At 39.2% G+C, this 15080-nt stretch overlaps 1 long non-coding RNA gene across 1 annotated transcript; it reads left to right on the top strand.

Moving 5' to 3' along the window:
* Nucleotides 1-11647: 11647 nt before the first annotated feature.
* Nucleotides 11648-14316, top strand: LOC139705210 (uncharacterized). The gene is made up of 2 exons (XR_011707104.1): nucleotides 11648-11906; nucleotides 13527-14316. It is a non-coding gene; the product is annotated as an uncharacterized lncRNA (long non-coding RNA).
* Nucleotides 14317-15080: the final 764 nt, after the last annotated feature.

Here is a 15080-nt window from a genome sequence, read left to right as displayed (position 1 = left end):
AAGTGATGGAGGTTGAAAGATAGAATGTTTTAAGGAAAGAACCAACAGAATTTATGATGGATTAAATGTATTAAGTAAGAGCAACAGGAGTCTAGGGCAATCCAAGGTTTTTGGCCTGAAAACTTGAGACAATGGGCTTGGTGCTTACTAGATAAGGAAGAGTTGAGGAAGTGCAGGTTAGGGTGATGGGATCAAAAGTTTTGTCCTGGATTATAAATTTGAGACATGTAATGTGGACAGTTAGATATGAGTTTGGGTGAGAAGTCCAAGCTAAAGTCAGTATATGTTGAGGTTGATGCTGTGTACATGCTATCTAAAGCCAGGAAGCCACATGAGATCTTCACAAAGACAGAAGAAGCTACAGGAAGTCCGTAAGTGAGCCCTGGGGTGCTTCAACATTTACAAGTCAGGGAAAGGAGGATAGCTGAGGATGGGTGTCCAGTGAGACAAAGGTAAAACCAACTATAGAGGAAGACAGGGGGAAGCAGTGTCTCCAAGAGGAAGGAAAAACAAACTGAGACCAATGATGCTGAAGGGGACTGATAAGGCTGAGAACTGGCCATTGGATTTCAAAATCCAATTGTCACCTCAGTACAGTTACTTTCATGGAGTGGTGACACAGAAGCCTGCCCAGAGAACAGTCAAGAGAGAAGGAAATGAAAGGTTTAAAGACAATGTGGATATACAATGATGGTGACGTTTTTCTGTAAAAGAGGAATTAGAAATTAGGTGACACTTGAAGGGAGATGTGTGGTTAAGAGATTGTTTTTTACAAGTGTAAATATTAGAGCACACTCATATACTGACTCATTAATGTGCAAGGAAAGTGATCACACGTGACATTAGAATTAGTGAGAAGAAATAAGTTTTTGATCACAAAAGGGAAGAGAGTGCATGGTACAGATGCAGGAGCATGGGAGATGTTGAGGTGAGAGTAAGAAAGTCCTATTTTGGTTGTTCATATTTTTCAGTTAAAAAGAAAGAAAAATTGTGATCCAGCTAAGCATAAAATTGACAGGTCTCATTGAAAGCTCATTTGGACATACAGTAACAGTGACCATTCGCAAGGCAATGGCAATCATGGATGAACTGACCATGACATGCTTTCTACACTATTGCAGTGGTCTGATGGCAGAGCACACCAACATGGGTGGTATAGGGACTATAAAGGCCCTACATATATAAAGTATGGAAATAACTTTTCTTAACTAATGTCACAGAATAAAAAGTGTGGTTCTTGCATAGTGAGGGAGCTGAAAAGGAATGTAGGACAGCAAGAGGGGGACATAATAAACTTTGTCATAGAACCACTACTATCAAATGTATTTATCCTCTTTCTTTAGGTAGACTTTTTTTAATTAAATATGGTATTTATTCTATCAGGTTTCATAGCAGCTGCTTCTGAAATTTAGAAGTACTCCAAAGAAGCTTTAGTGCCATTAAAATTTATAAACCTTAAATATTCCAGACCAGATATAAGGTGCCTATTTTTGTCTCCATTTTGGTGTTACTGTGGATCGAACCCAGGATCTCAAGCATGCTAGGTCAGCACTCGACCACTGAACCACATTCCTAACTCTGTAATGTTTTTTCTTGACAACATTGAGCATGACCAATTTCAATCTTCATGTCTTTGGATATACGATGATCTGTTTTATTGTTCTGTAGGCATCTTTCTAATTTTCTCCAAGTCCATTTTGCCATGAGATGTAGCTATAAATAAAAAGGTAAACAATTTCATTACATTACTTGCACAGGGTGTCTGTTCATCCATGCATGTGTTAAGAGAAATGTTTGTCTGACAATCTCTATACATTGGTCAAATATCTTTCCATGAGGAGAGTGCTGAGATGAAGTGATACAGATGAGCATGGAGGCAAATCAAGAGCAGGTCTGAGAACAGGTGCAAAAGGACAAACTTAAGATAAATAAAGCCACCCCTTGGGTGAGGACCTGCATTCGCTTCACCTCTACCCTTCTATTTCCACCAAGCTGTCAATGGTGGTCAGCTCCATTGGTCAACTGCAGATTCATCCCATGTTGACCTGAAAATTGTTCTTGTTTCCCTGGTCCTAGATCTATCTATAGGCTATGATTTGTGTTAGTTATGAGAGGGATGATGTGGAAAAAATGGGCATGGATGGAAAAATAATGTGGGACAGAAGGTCACTTTAATGTTTAGTGGGGAGAAAAGCCTTCAAATCACCTTTCCAAAGAAGGCTCCACTGCTTCATACCATGAGCAAAGGACAGATCAATATTTGGGTCATTATTAGGCAGGATGAGTCATCTCTCCTATTCCCTAAACCCACCCAAAGCTCTCCATTTGCAAGTTTTATGCCATGTGATTGTAAAATGCATAATAACAAGCCCCCAAACCTCAAGGCAGCCTGTGAGACTGCAATGAAAAACCAATACCAAATAAATTACTCATAAATAAAATTAAATGAAGTTTCTTCTTGTGCAAGGAAACCACATTAGAAGAAATGGGAAATAGCTAACTATAAAAAATAGATCCAATGACATTAATTCTCCCAAATAATCAAAATTAGAATGACTATTTTCTTGATTTATGTTACTATTTATTGCAAACCAACATGCCTCGTCCAGTTTAAATCTACAAGAGTCATAAAGGAAATCCTGGTGCATGTTCAGACTACGGTCCTCCTGGGATATAAACATTAACTATTCATGGAAGAAAATGGAATGATCAGCCTTTGGAGCTGTAATTCCCTTTATCTCTACTGTATATACATTCCAATGGGGTGATTATTCTAATCACTATGGTCAACAGCAAATTAGTTCATTTTAAAATTCATGGCCTACAAAGGTATCAACCCAATACTAAATTCCTAAATTACTGTTTACATGATGTAATATATACTCAAATTCAGTCGTGGTGCATTTAGAATGGGAGCAGTAGGAGGTTAAGATGTCGAGGTACAGAATGAGCCAAGTTCTGCAGACAAATTCTCACTATGGTTCCCATTAAGGGGCACAATCCCTGAGGAGAAACATGAACTCTTTTGTGGTTAATAAGAAGCTAAGCTTGAGGTCTTAAATTTCTAATGTTATGAAAAATGTTATAAACTAAAAACAATCCTATATTTAATCTGTAATTATTTCCAGAAGACAAAAAATTCTTCTACCCAATCATGGACAATATCTTTAAAAATTCTATTCTTTGAGTATCCTACCTATGCTAACCCTCCTACTAATTTGGGGAATGTTGTGGGGTGGGGATAATGAGGCAAACTGATTTATATTTTTTTGTATGCTCCTATATCTCTCTGTCTTCTTTTAATATCACCGTACCCCTGACTCTTTGCCTCTCCCCATTGCTCTCTGTTGCTCCTTGAATACATGAGCCATGTTCCTTCCTTTGGGCCTTGATACCTATTTTCCCTTTGCTTAGAATCTCTTCCCTTCAATACCCACATAGTTCATTCCGTCACCACCCCCTGGACTTGTGACAAGTGTTTACTTACTTGGCAGTCCTGTCTTGACACCTACTTAGCATTTATCAGCACTAAATTCTGATACAGACATGGAATTCATTTATTGATGATTCTCCTCTATTATAATCTAAATCTTTGAGGCCAGAAACATTTTTCTGTTTGTTACTGGAGTCCTAGGCCAGAGACCTGAGTCTGGGGGTCCACGAATCAGCTCTAGCTATTTACCCCAAACAGATGATGTTTCAGTCAGCTTTTTTGCTGCTGTAACTAAAAGACCTAAAAAGAACAAATTTAGGAGGAAAAGTTTATTTTGGGTCTCACAGTTTCAGAGGTCTCAATCCAGAGACAGTTGGCTCCATTCCTCAGGGCTGGAGCTGAGGCAGAACATCATGGCAGAAGAGTAGGGCAGAGGGAAGTGGCTTAAGACATCAGGAAGCAGAGAGAGTCTCCACTCACCACATACCAAATACATATTCCAAAGATGTGCCCCTAATGACCCACCTCCCCTAGCCATAATCTACTTGACTACAGTTACCATCCAGTTAAGCCCTTTCAGGGGATTAATTCACTGATTGGGTTAAGGCTCTCATGACCCAATCATTCACCTCTAAACTTTCTTGCATTGTTTCACAGTGAGCTTTGGGGGGACACCTTATATCCAAACCATAGCAGATGGAAAAAAAAGTAATGGTAAAAAGCAGGAGAGGAACTTTAATGGGTTCCAAGAAGACAAGGGACCCATGTCCTTCATCCTGTCTTTGAGGGGTTGACAATGACTTTCACATTTTATAGAAAAGAAAATGAGGGTAAGGGTTGGGGGATTTGCATAGCTGGCAAAGCCTGTGGTCTTGGTGAGGCATGGTCTGCTCCATCATTACTTCAGGATTGGTCAGGTGGGGCTTTGTCAGTGGTAAGAAAGTTCCTGTTGCCTCTTGGGTAGTTTTGATTTATCACAAGATATCCATGAATCAGACCTGCTGTTCCTGGAATCCAAGTAAGAGAGACAGACACATAATAAAGGCAGATATGCCAACTTTTTAAAATCCTGATCTTATGGTTTAGATCTGGAATGCCCCCCAAAGGCCTGTGGGTTTAAAGTCTTGGTCCCCAATGCAACAATATCCAGAGGTAAGGATTCTAGAAAATGATTGAATGATGAGAGCTCTAACTTCCATTTGGTGGATTAATAATTTGAATGGATTATTCAGAGATGGGACCTAACTGGAGAAAATAGGTCACTGGAGGCATTTCTCTGTTAGGTTTTATCTCATCCCTGGCCCCTTCCTCTCTCTTCCTCTCTGTTTCCCAGCTACCATGAGCTGAGAAGCTTTCCTTTGCCATGCTCTTCCATGTTTCTGCCTTGGGACCACCTAAAGTGGACTGATACCATGAACCTAAATAAATCTCTTCTCCAAGTTGTTTATTGTTTGAATTTTGGTCACAGGGATGAAAAGCTGAGTAACACACCTGCTTTTGGACATTCACAGGCAAAAATAAAGCATCTAAGTTCTTGTAACATGATCACTGCTATAATCCTAACAACTAGATAAGTACTCAGACCATAGTAGGCACTCAACACATGAGGGAAGAAAATGAGAGAGAAAGAAGGTATGAGAGGCTAGCTTTGCTTCAATGGTCACAGTAGGATGAAGAATGAAAATAATTTTGTCTGATCCTCAGTATTCTACATATATGCTTTCTCATTTAATAAAAGATATTCTTTGTGGTAATGGACTTTATTCCCTCTTAAAATATAAAGACAAAGGAGTTACAAAATAAATTTAACCCAACACACTGAATAAAGTGAACACATTATTGAAAAAAATGTCTAGAGTCAACAGAGTTGTACTTATTTTGCTGACAATTTTGTATGTTCTCTCCCAGCACAAAAGAATGTCCAATTGGCAGGACCTCTGTTTTCCCCTAAGTCCAGTCCTACTGGATGATCAACAGAGTCAGAGTACTTAAGATTTTTGCCTTAGTATCTAATCATGGAACATAAAAAGTAGAATTATCAGACATAACAATTGAGGCAGGAAATAACCTTCTGCAAGAGGCTATTAACTAGTAGGAAAATCTGTTTTTTAAGGGCTAATTTCCATTGCTTTTCCAGGTTATAAATAGATTAAGAAAGAGAAGCCAAGCCACAAAAATATGTGATAGAAGCCAAACCTCTGTCTTCAACCTCTGAAAGAAGAAAACGTAAGACAGTGTAAACTGCCTCCCAGGATTGCTTGAGGCATTAATGGAGTTTTCAGGATGAAAATCACCACATAAAGGTTAAATCTTACCATCTCAGAAATTGAAAATCTTCAAAAATTTTATTCATGCTGCATTAGAGATTCTTTTAAAAGATTCCACCAAGAGAAAAGCTTTACCAGCTCTCCAGTGAGGAATTTCTGTTTATCCATCATGTTAGCAAGAACCCTCAAGGGAGGGTCAAGGCATACCCAAATCTCCTGTCATCTAGAAAGGCCATATTTAAACCACCTGAATAAGAGGACAGCCTCTGGAAGCTCCCAACTTTCCTTAACTAGTTGGAAGGAAGTGAAGCAAACTAGTTACAACACGCCAATCCAGGTGCACTACATTTGCTCCTGCAGGTTAGTTAGAATATAACAGATGTACAAAGCCATGAGCTAAGGCCAAATGCCAAAACTTCATACTTATCCCTAGCATTTGTTATGCTGTTGAGATTGTGTATATGTAAAGCAGTGTTTTTCAAAGTGTGGTTCCTCTACCATTAGCATCAACAGGATTTGACTTGTTAAAAATGGATATTCCCAAGCCCCACTCCAGAGCTACAGAATAAGAAAATTTGGTGGCTGTATCCAACAATGTGTATTCTGTGGAGCCTTCCAGGTGATTCTGATGCACTGCTTTATAGCTTATACTTAGTTACATGAAAATGAAAAGATCTGGCTGTCAAAATCCAATTGGACAGAATTATCCATTTGTGACTAATGCTTTCATTTATTTAGCTAATGCATATTGAGTGCCTGTCAGGTGGTAAGCACCTTTCTAGAGATCAGAGGTTTGGAAATAAGCCAGAGATACAAATCCTGACCTCTCAGAGCTTATGTTCTAGCTGAAGGAGGCAGACCACAGTCCACACACAGACACATCACCTGGCATTTCTTAATGGTAAGTGTTGTGAAAGGTATATTGCAGTGAAAGGAAGGAAGGGAGTTGGGGAGAAGGGACACAATGCAATTTTAATAAGCTGTCAAAGTCTGCATTACCCAGAAAGTAAAACTTGGGCTTTGGGTTATATACTAACTTGTATGCCAGAATTTGTTAAAGGAGAGGTTTTTTTGTTTTGTTTTGTTTTTAATTTTAATGTTGTAAAATTCTACTTAAAATTTATTTGCAGAAATATTTATATAGGGGGTCCTTTGGGATAAGAATATCTAAGTATTTTGTAAAATTTTTTAGAAATACATAATGTTCTGTATTCAAATCCTAGTTCTAAATTTATCCCTGATTTTACTCCTGTTGCATCTGCTTAAGTACTTGAAATTATGTTATTTATACTAAGCTAAATGTTTAATTCTAAAACTAGGTGATCAGGAAAAATATACATGGATTCCAGCTCTATTATTATTTTTTAAATATTATCTTTTCCCTTTTTAGATTTAGCCATGTTTTTCTCACCAGTTCATGGGTGACCTAGGCATATGTCGGCAGAATGTCTGTACCGATGTTATATACCTACAAGCTAATCCAAGATTCCTTGTGACTATGCATTAAAATACACCAAGATTGGAACCTCAGCAAGCTTGCATTTTTTGTTATCAAATTATAGCCTGACTCTAAATATTATATTTTAAAATAATCTGTCTTTAAAATAATGTATCTAGGGTAGTGGCTACTGAATGTTTAAGGTGAAAAGCTTATGGAGGATATAAAATAGATGGCTGACAACATTTGAACTCAGGGACAAATCTTAACATTACAGGATGTGAGGCAGAGAACCAGGTTATTATATGACTCCAGAAGGGAGTTCAGAAAAGCATCTAGAAAGAAATCTTTCTAACAACAACAACAACATCAAACCAGAATTTGATCTACTTATCAGATTATTCAAAAAATACAAGAGACAGAGCACAATGCTAAATAAAACCACAGGACTACAATTAACAAAATCTATATCATAGGGAAATCTATATTGTAAGGAGAAAAAAAAAAGTGATAGAAAAGGGGAAACTATAATTAAAAGAGAAGTAAGTCTTCTCAGATGACCTGGGCATGAGGTGATTTCTCTCTGCCAGAAGGCCAGTTCACATCAGCCTGAGGTCAGCACTGTAGCTAGGACCACAAGGATGGAGGACTTGGTTTTCCCTGTGTTTCAACTAAAACTGTCTATTTAGAAGGAGGAAGAAGAAGCAAGTGAAAGAGAGAGAATTAAGCAGCAGGTTGATCAAATATAATAATTCAGACCTTGTTTACACCCTGATTTGAATAAACATCTATAAAAACTAGAAGAGAAAAAAACAGAAATTTGAGTTGGATATTTGATGAAGTTAAACAAACAGTCTCAATTTTTCAGATGTGGCACTAGAACTAAAGTTGTATTTTTTAAAGGAATTATTATAATTTAGAGAGCATGCTAAAATATTTACACATGAAACAACTTGAACATCTGAAATTTGCTTCAAAACAATCACGTGTAGGGAAAAGAAGAAAATAGGTAGAAATAGAGATGAAACAAACTTGGCTCTCTGTTCTTTTGTGTATCTTTGAAATTATCCATAATGAAATATTCCAAAAGGAATAAAATCAAGAAAGGGTAGATAGACATGCAGAATCATTAGGAAGAATCAGAACTATTTTATGTCAGGGACTAGAAGGAAATTCTCCTTCAAAGATTAGCCTGACAGCCCCCTGGGAGACATCCTGCCTGGGAGGCATCCTGCAGCTACTTATCTCACCTGAGACATCCTGAGGCCACCTATCTTCCTGAAACCTATCTTCCTGAAACATCCTGTGGTTATCTCACCTTGTGCAGACATCCAGCAACTGCCGATAAGAGAGCTTCCCCATTCCCACCATATAAATACCCCTGTGTGAACAATAAAAGTTTGCAGCTTGATCAGAACTTTTGTCTTGCTGTCATCCTTCTGTGTCTCTTGTCCCTTCATTCCTCCCCATCTAGGTTCGCTGCCCACGTTGATGTGTCCTGCCGGACGGGACATTTGGCGCCCAACGTGGGGCTCGAGCCTTTGACTGAGGGGGAACGCCGTCCTCCGGGAAGACTTGGCCAAGCGGGAGCGCGAGATCGCCTCGGCAGACACGACCGAGAGACAGATCCAGGAGGAGAGAGAGGACGACGCAAGGTGAGTGACCCACCATGGGACAAGCAGTTTCGTCACATGAGTTGTTTTTGTCAGGCCTCAAGGAGGCCCTCAAGACACGGGGGGCGTGTGTTAAGAAAAAGGACTTAAGATTATTCTTTTCATACATAGGAGAATTGTGTCCATGGTTTCCCCTTGAAGGGACCATTGATGGTAAAAGATGGCTTAGAATAGGAGACTGATTATTATGAAGATTATTATTATTATTATTAAGATTGTTATGAATCCTTTGGCCCAGAAAAGGTGCCTGTTCCCACCTTTTCTTACTGGAACCTAATTAATTCAAAAAAAAAAAAGCTTAAAAAAAAAAAAAGAGAGATATTTTTTGGCCTTTACGTTCTAGAAGTTTGTGCTAGGAGAGTGAGAAAAAGGGAGAGAAAATGTGATGTTAACCTGGAGAGAAATAAGTTTCAATTTTCTATTTTTGTCAATACTCAGAAAGTATGTATGGACCTTTTTACTACAGGATTGTCCTATGAATCAAAATGGCTGTAACTCAGCCGCTGGGGACAAGAGACTTTAGCCGCTGCTGCTCGCTATGGGGTCCTAGCCCCTGCGGCCAACAGTGCTTTTAACCCTTGAATTACTTGACCTAAATGCCAAACACAGACTAACTTAAAATCTGATGGTAATGCTAGCATTTGCTGCTAAAAAACCTTTGGAGCACCCACGTGCCACAGAAAAAAGTGCAGGATGTACACGAGCTGCAACCGCAGGTCGCAGAGACAGAACAAGCTGCTACCGCAGTAAGATCTTGGCCAGGCGGGGAAAATGCAGACAAAATCAAACAAAATGCAATCGGCTAGGAAAACTTGGGGAACTTTTGCCCCGAAAATGGGCAGCGGACTCCATGTTGTTTGCATCACCATGGTAACCATGGGGTGCCTGGCCAGAAAAGCGGGCTTCCTGGTCCCACCTCCCACACTTTCGCGGGCTTCCGATTGGTTCTTCCACAGTCACTCAGACGGGACTTCTAGTCCCGCCTTCCAGCCACTAACCTGTACTACTGTGTTTCAGATTTCTAGCGGAGCTGTTCAGAACCTGTATTTTTAAGAATGCCTACCTGTAAATGCTAACGAAAGATATCTTTTTCAGACAAAATTTAATTCCACAGCTTTCTATGTTGCAGCCCTAAATTTAAGTTAGTTCTGAGTTAAATAACCTGACTTTTCTCTATAGTTGTGTTACTAAATAATGTTCTATTGATGAGAGATATCAAACATGCTTCTTTATATTTTACTTTTAATTTTGGAGGTTATGAGGATGCATTTGCTCGCCACAGGAACAAAGCCGGCAATGTTCCTGTGATGACCAAAAAATCCTTATTCTCATTCCTAACTATAAAAAATAAATATGTATACTCAACAAGGATTTTATTTCAGTTACATCAAGTGACGTCACATAGAAGAGTGCACTCCTAGTTAAAAATAAATTAAAATGGATCCAAATATTTTAAGACCACGTGGTTACATAAAATTAATACAATTATAAGTTATGTTCTTATTCTTAATATATATATTTTTAAGATATTTAGATAACCTATATTTGTTAATCTATAAAATAATTAGCACATGCCTAATTGATTAGTTAATATATATTTGCCTAATTGTTTTTCTTCAACAGAAAACCCATTATTTATGTTTTGTATTTACATTTATCAGATACTCTGCCTTTTCAGTTACAGATATTTGAGATAAATGTGTTTACTATAAATTTGCTTTTAAGTGAAAATACAATCTTCAAGTAGTTTCTAATTCTCAAAGTTACTGTTCAAACTCATAAGATGATAAATAATTATAATTATGTCTACAAAATATCTAAGGATTTTAACTATATTTTCATTGATATTTCTTATCAAAGTACAATAATTTGTTTATAGATTCTAAGGTTTTCAGAAATTGTTCCAAGTATAACAAAAAAAAAAAAAAATTTTTTTCTAAAAGAAAAGGATGCTTCAACAAAGAAAAAGCACACATGGATCCTAAAAAGAAAGAAATCATCTTTGGGTAAAACAAGGTCTTTATATTCATATTTCAATGATAAAAGTATTTTCCTAAGTAAAAAAGATTTTTATATTGTTATCTAAACAGACGATGTAAAAAGTTAGAAAGATTAAAAAAGAGATTTATATATACTAAACTGACTATAATTAATTTAAGGGTATTTCAGGCTATTTTTCCTAGTTTAACTATACTAATGTGAGCTAAGATTTTGTCCATATTTTGACATGATAAGCACCTATTAAAATGTAAGTTTATTTCTTTAAAGTAAGATCCTTATTGCCTAATAATTCTTACTGTTTAAGACAAAGATTAGTTTTGGTAAATAAATTCACATTGTTGATTAAACATTTAAGTATATTGAACTACTAACTTAAATCCGATTTTAACAATTGTCCTTAGAGACTAAAATCAATTGATTCTAAGACACTGAGATACTAATTTTTACATATTTTGTTTGTTAGATAATCATAAAAAAAAAAAAAACAAACACATAACATTTTATTAAGATTAAGGTTCTCCAAATTAAAGTTATATATTAATTTTAAACAATAAAGGTTACAAACTTAAAAAAAATTCATTGATATTATATAAGTTCTCTGACTAGATCTATTGTCCATAAAAAATACAGTAAGATTTATATACTGCTCCCTACACAGGAAATAACCTTAATCATATTTTTTAAAGACAATTAAGAGATACCTATTTAAAGGATAATATTCTAAAATACAGAGATTTTGGGATCGCCTTAACCATGCATTATTTGCCCTTAATTTTCTTACCCTAGACAGTGAAGGCCATTCGGCCGCAGACAGACACTGGCATTCCTAGTCCAATTCTGTTCGCCCACCTGTAATGTGGCGCGATCCCCTTACAAATAAATGGAAAGGCCCAGATCCTGTCCTCATCTGGGGACGAGGCTCAGCTTGTGTTGTGGACCAAGAGCAAGCAGCCCCAAGATGGTTACCAGAACGCCTGGTTAAACAGGTTAATGACTTACCTCAACCCAGGGACGGAGGCCCTCCCCCTGAGGACAAATTTTCCTCTTTTGCAGATCTGTGTGAGGATCCTGCTTAAGGCACTTCTGCTGAACAGGTTTGTATACGGAGGCCTTAGCCCTCCACCTTCCAACATCATGGAGTACCTTTTTGGCCCCCCCTGCGAATGCAGGGGAGGATCTTGGACTCAGGCTCCCACTAGTTGGACCCAGACTGCTGACTGCTTGACTAAGGTGGCTTACCTCCATGCCGAGGTTGAGTTCATCAGCCTAAATGGGTATGTGTTAACAAGCCAAAGATTATTCCCCCCAGTACAAGTAAAGCTCTCCAAAATTGTTCTGCAACTTGTATGCATACCCAGGCGATGCATGTCTCTTGTTATGCGTCAGCCTCAATTTGTGTTAACAAGCAGGGAGATCAATTTTTTGAAGCCACCCTAACTAAAACTCATGCAGCAGAGGGGACCACTATTCATTATACCCCCCTCCTCTTTGACCGGGGAGGAGAAGGCATATATACCAAGTTACAGTCAGCTGGGTGCCAAGGCACTGTTGGTAAACCCTCCTGCTGGCCCATTAAGGCCCCTACAGGGGTCTCTGATGGTGGAGGACCCACTGATGCTGTCAAGCATCTTCAGATAATCAAACTTTTGAAACCCCAAATCCCTGAGCTCACATATCATCCCTTAATGCTGCCTAAATCCCAGCTCCCAGATTTAGATACCAATACATTAGATATTTTGGAAACTACCTTCTCCTTGCTTAATAATTCCAACCCCACCCTTGCTGGTGATTGCTGGCTTTGCATGACAACAGGGGCAATCATGCCTATGGCAGTTCCTATTAATTCTATCATAGACAATGATAATACATGCCAACCTGGATTTCCTTTTAAAGTACAGCCTATAGGCACTTTTACATCATGTCTTTTAGGCGCGATGCAGAATAATACCTATGATATTGATGTTGGAGTTACTTCCTTTGGAAATTGCTCAACAGTAAAAAATTATTCCTCACCCACCCCATCTCTTTGTCCCCCCAATGGCACAGTTTTTATGTGTGGAGGAAACTCAGCCTTCCCCAGGCTTCCAGCGAATTGGACCGGTGGCTGTGTTCTTGCCTTATTACTCCCTGATATAACTATTGTCCCAGGAGATGAACCTCTACCCATTCCTAGCCTAGACACCTTAGTCAAAAGACACAGGCGGGCAATACAGGCCTTACCACTCCTTGCCAGCCTTGGAATAACAGCTGCTGTGGGCACAGTTACAGCTGGCTTAGGCACGGCTATACACTCTTACCGTCGCCTATCTCAACAACTTATAGATGATGTACAAACTCTATCAGGAACTATTAAAGATTTACAGGACCAAATAGACTCCCTGGCAGAAGTGGTCCTTCAAAACAGACGAGGCTTAGATTTGCTGACAGCTAACCAGGGAGGTATTTGCTTGGCCTTATGGGAAAGATGCTGCTTTTATGCCAATAAATCAGGCATAGTACGCACTAAAATTAAGCAGCTTCAAGAAGATCTAGAAAGGAGAAGAAGGGAACTATTTGAAAATCCCCTCTGGACTGGGCTTAATGGATTTTTACCCTACCTTCTTCCCTTATTAGGCCCTTTGTTGGGTTTGCTTTTAATGGTGTCCATAGGACCCTGCATTATAAATAGGCTGGTACAATTTATTAAAGAACAGATTAATATTTTGGCCTCTAAGCCCATACAGGTTCACTATCATCGTCTGGAGATGGAAAACCGCGCTGCCAACATTTGAAAGGATGTTCTACCCTTCTTTCAGGCTTATTTCTTAAGTTTACATCCCCACAGATCTCTCTTTCTTATATAAAAGTATAAGTAACAGCTCTGACCAACCATCTTCTGCCCTTGCCATAAGGGTTCGCTCTTCCATGGGCCCCTCCGCTTGGGGGAGGACTCACCCATGGAGTGAGGACGTTAGGCCATAATGACAGAGGGTGCAGGAAGGACTGCAGGAGGATGGATCCACGGATCCCAAAACCCAAGACCTCTGAGTGACACGCTCTGGTGCATGGCGGTTGGCATGCTCCCCCCTCAAAGCCGTCTCCTCCAAAAACATGCCAAGGCCACCACGAAATCTCCTAGTGAAGATGCTCGCTCAGATCAGGAGATATTCTAAGGCCTTCTAGAGGAACAGAGCCTCTATCACCCCCTAAAAACATGGCCGGTAAGGTATGGTCAAATATTTTATATAAGAAAGTGGGAGATGTCAGGGACTAGAAGGAAATTCTCCTTCAAAGATTAGCCTGACAGCCCCCTGGGAGACATCCTGCCTGGGAGGCATCCTGCAGCTACTTATCTCACCTGAGACATCCTGAGGCCACCTATCTTCCTGAAACCTATCTTCCTGAAACATCCTGTGGTTATCTCACCTTGTGCAGACATCCAGCAACTGCCGATAAGAGAGCTTCCCCATTCCCACCATATAAATACCCCTGTGTGAACAATAAAAGTTTGCAGCTTGATCAGAACTTTTGTCTTGCTGTCATCCTTCTGTGTCTCTTGTCCCTTCATTCCTCCCCATCTAGGTTCGCTGCCCACGTTGATGTGTCCTGCCGGACGGGACAATTTTATGCAAACCAGTGTTTATTTTTAATCTCTATATATCATGCCAGACAATTCAAGATACCACATACCATTCAGCACATTTGAAATCCATTCTATGTTGCCAATATACTCTTTCAAAACTATTTGAAATACTATCACAACATTTGGAAATTTTTGAAAAAGCAGTCAGAAAGAAACTGTAATGGTTAATTTTATGTGTCAACTTGACTGGGCTAAAGGATGCCCAGTTACCTGGGAAACATTATTTCTGGATGTTTCTGTGAGGGAGTTTCTGCAAGATATTAGCATTTAAATCAGTAGACTGAGTAAAAAAGACCCTCACCAATGTGGCTAGACATTATCCAATCTGTTAAGAGCCTGAATAGCATGAGGAAGACAAGTTTACTCTCTTCCAGAGTTGGGATGTCATCTCTCCTGTCTTTGGACACTGCTCCTGGTTCATGGGCCTTCAGATTCCAAGACTTATACCAGCATCCTCCCTCATCCCCCACCAGTTCTCAGGTCTGAAGACCTGAGACTGAACTATTGTTATGCTCGAATTCGGGACCCCCAAAAGACCACCAGAGACCAAGATAGCTGTAAGCATCAAAGAGGTGTTTATTGTGAGCTAGCTCGGTCCTCCATGCACACAGAGCAACTGGTGATGCTGAGAGGCCCCGAGCCCAGG

Source organism: Marmota flaviventris, chromosome 3, assembly GCF_047511675.1.
Source record: "Marmota flaviventris isolate mMarFla1 chromosome 3, mMarFla1.hap1, whole genome shotgun sequence".
Taxonomy (NCBI): Eukaryota; Metazoa; Chordata; class Mammalia; order Rodentia; family Sciuridae; genus Marmota; species Marmota flaviventris.
The sequence above is the reverse complement of the archived record's forward strand: the minus strand, read 5'-3'. Positions and strand labels throughout refer to the sequence as shown.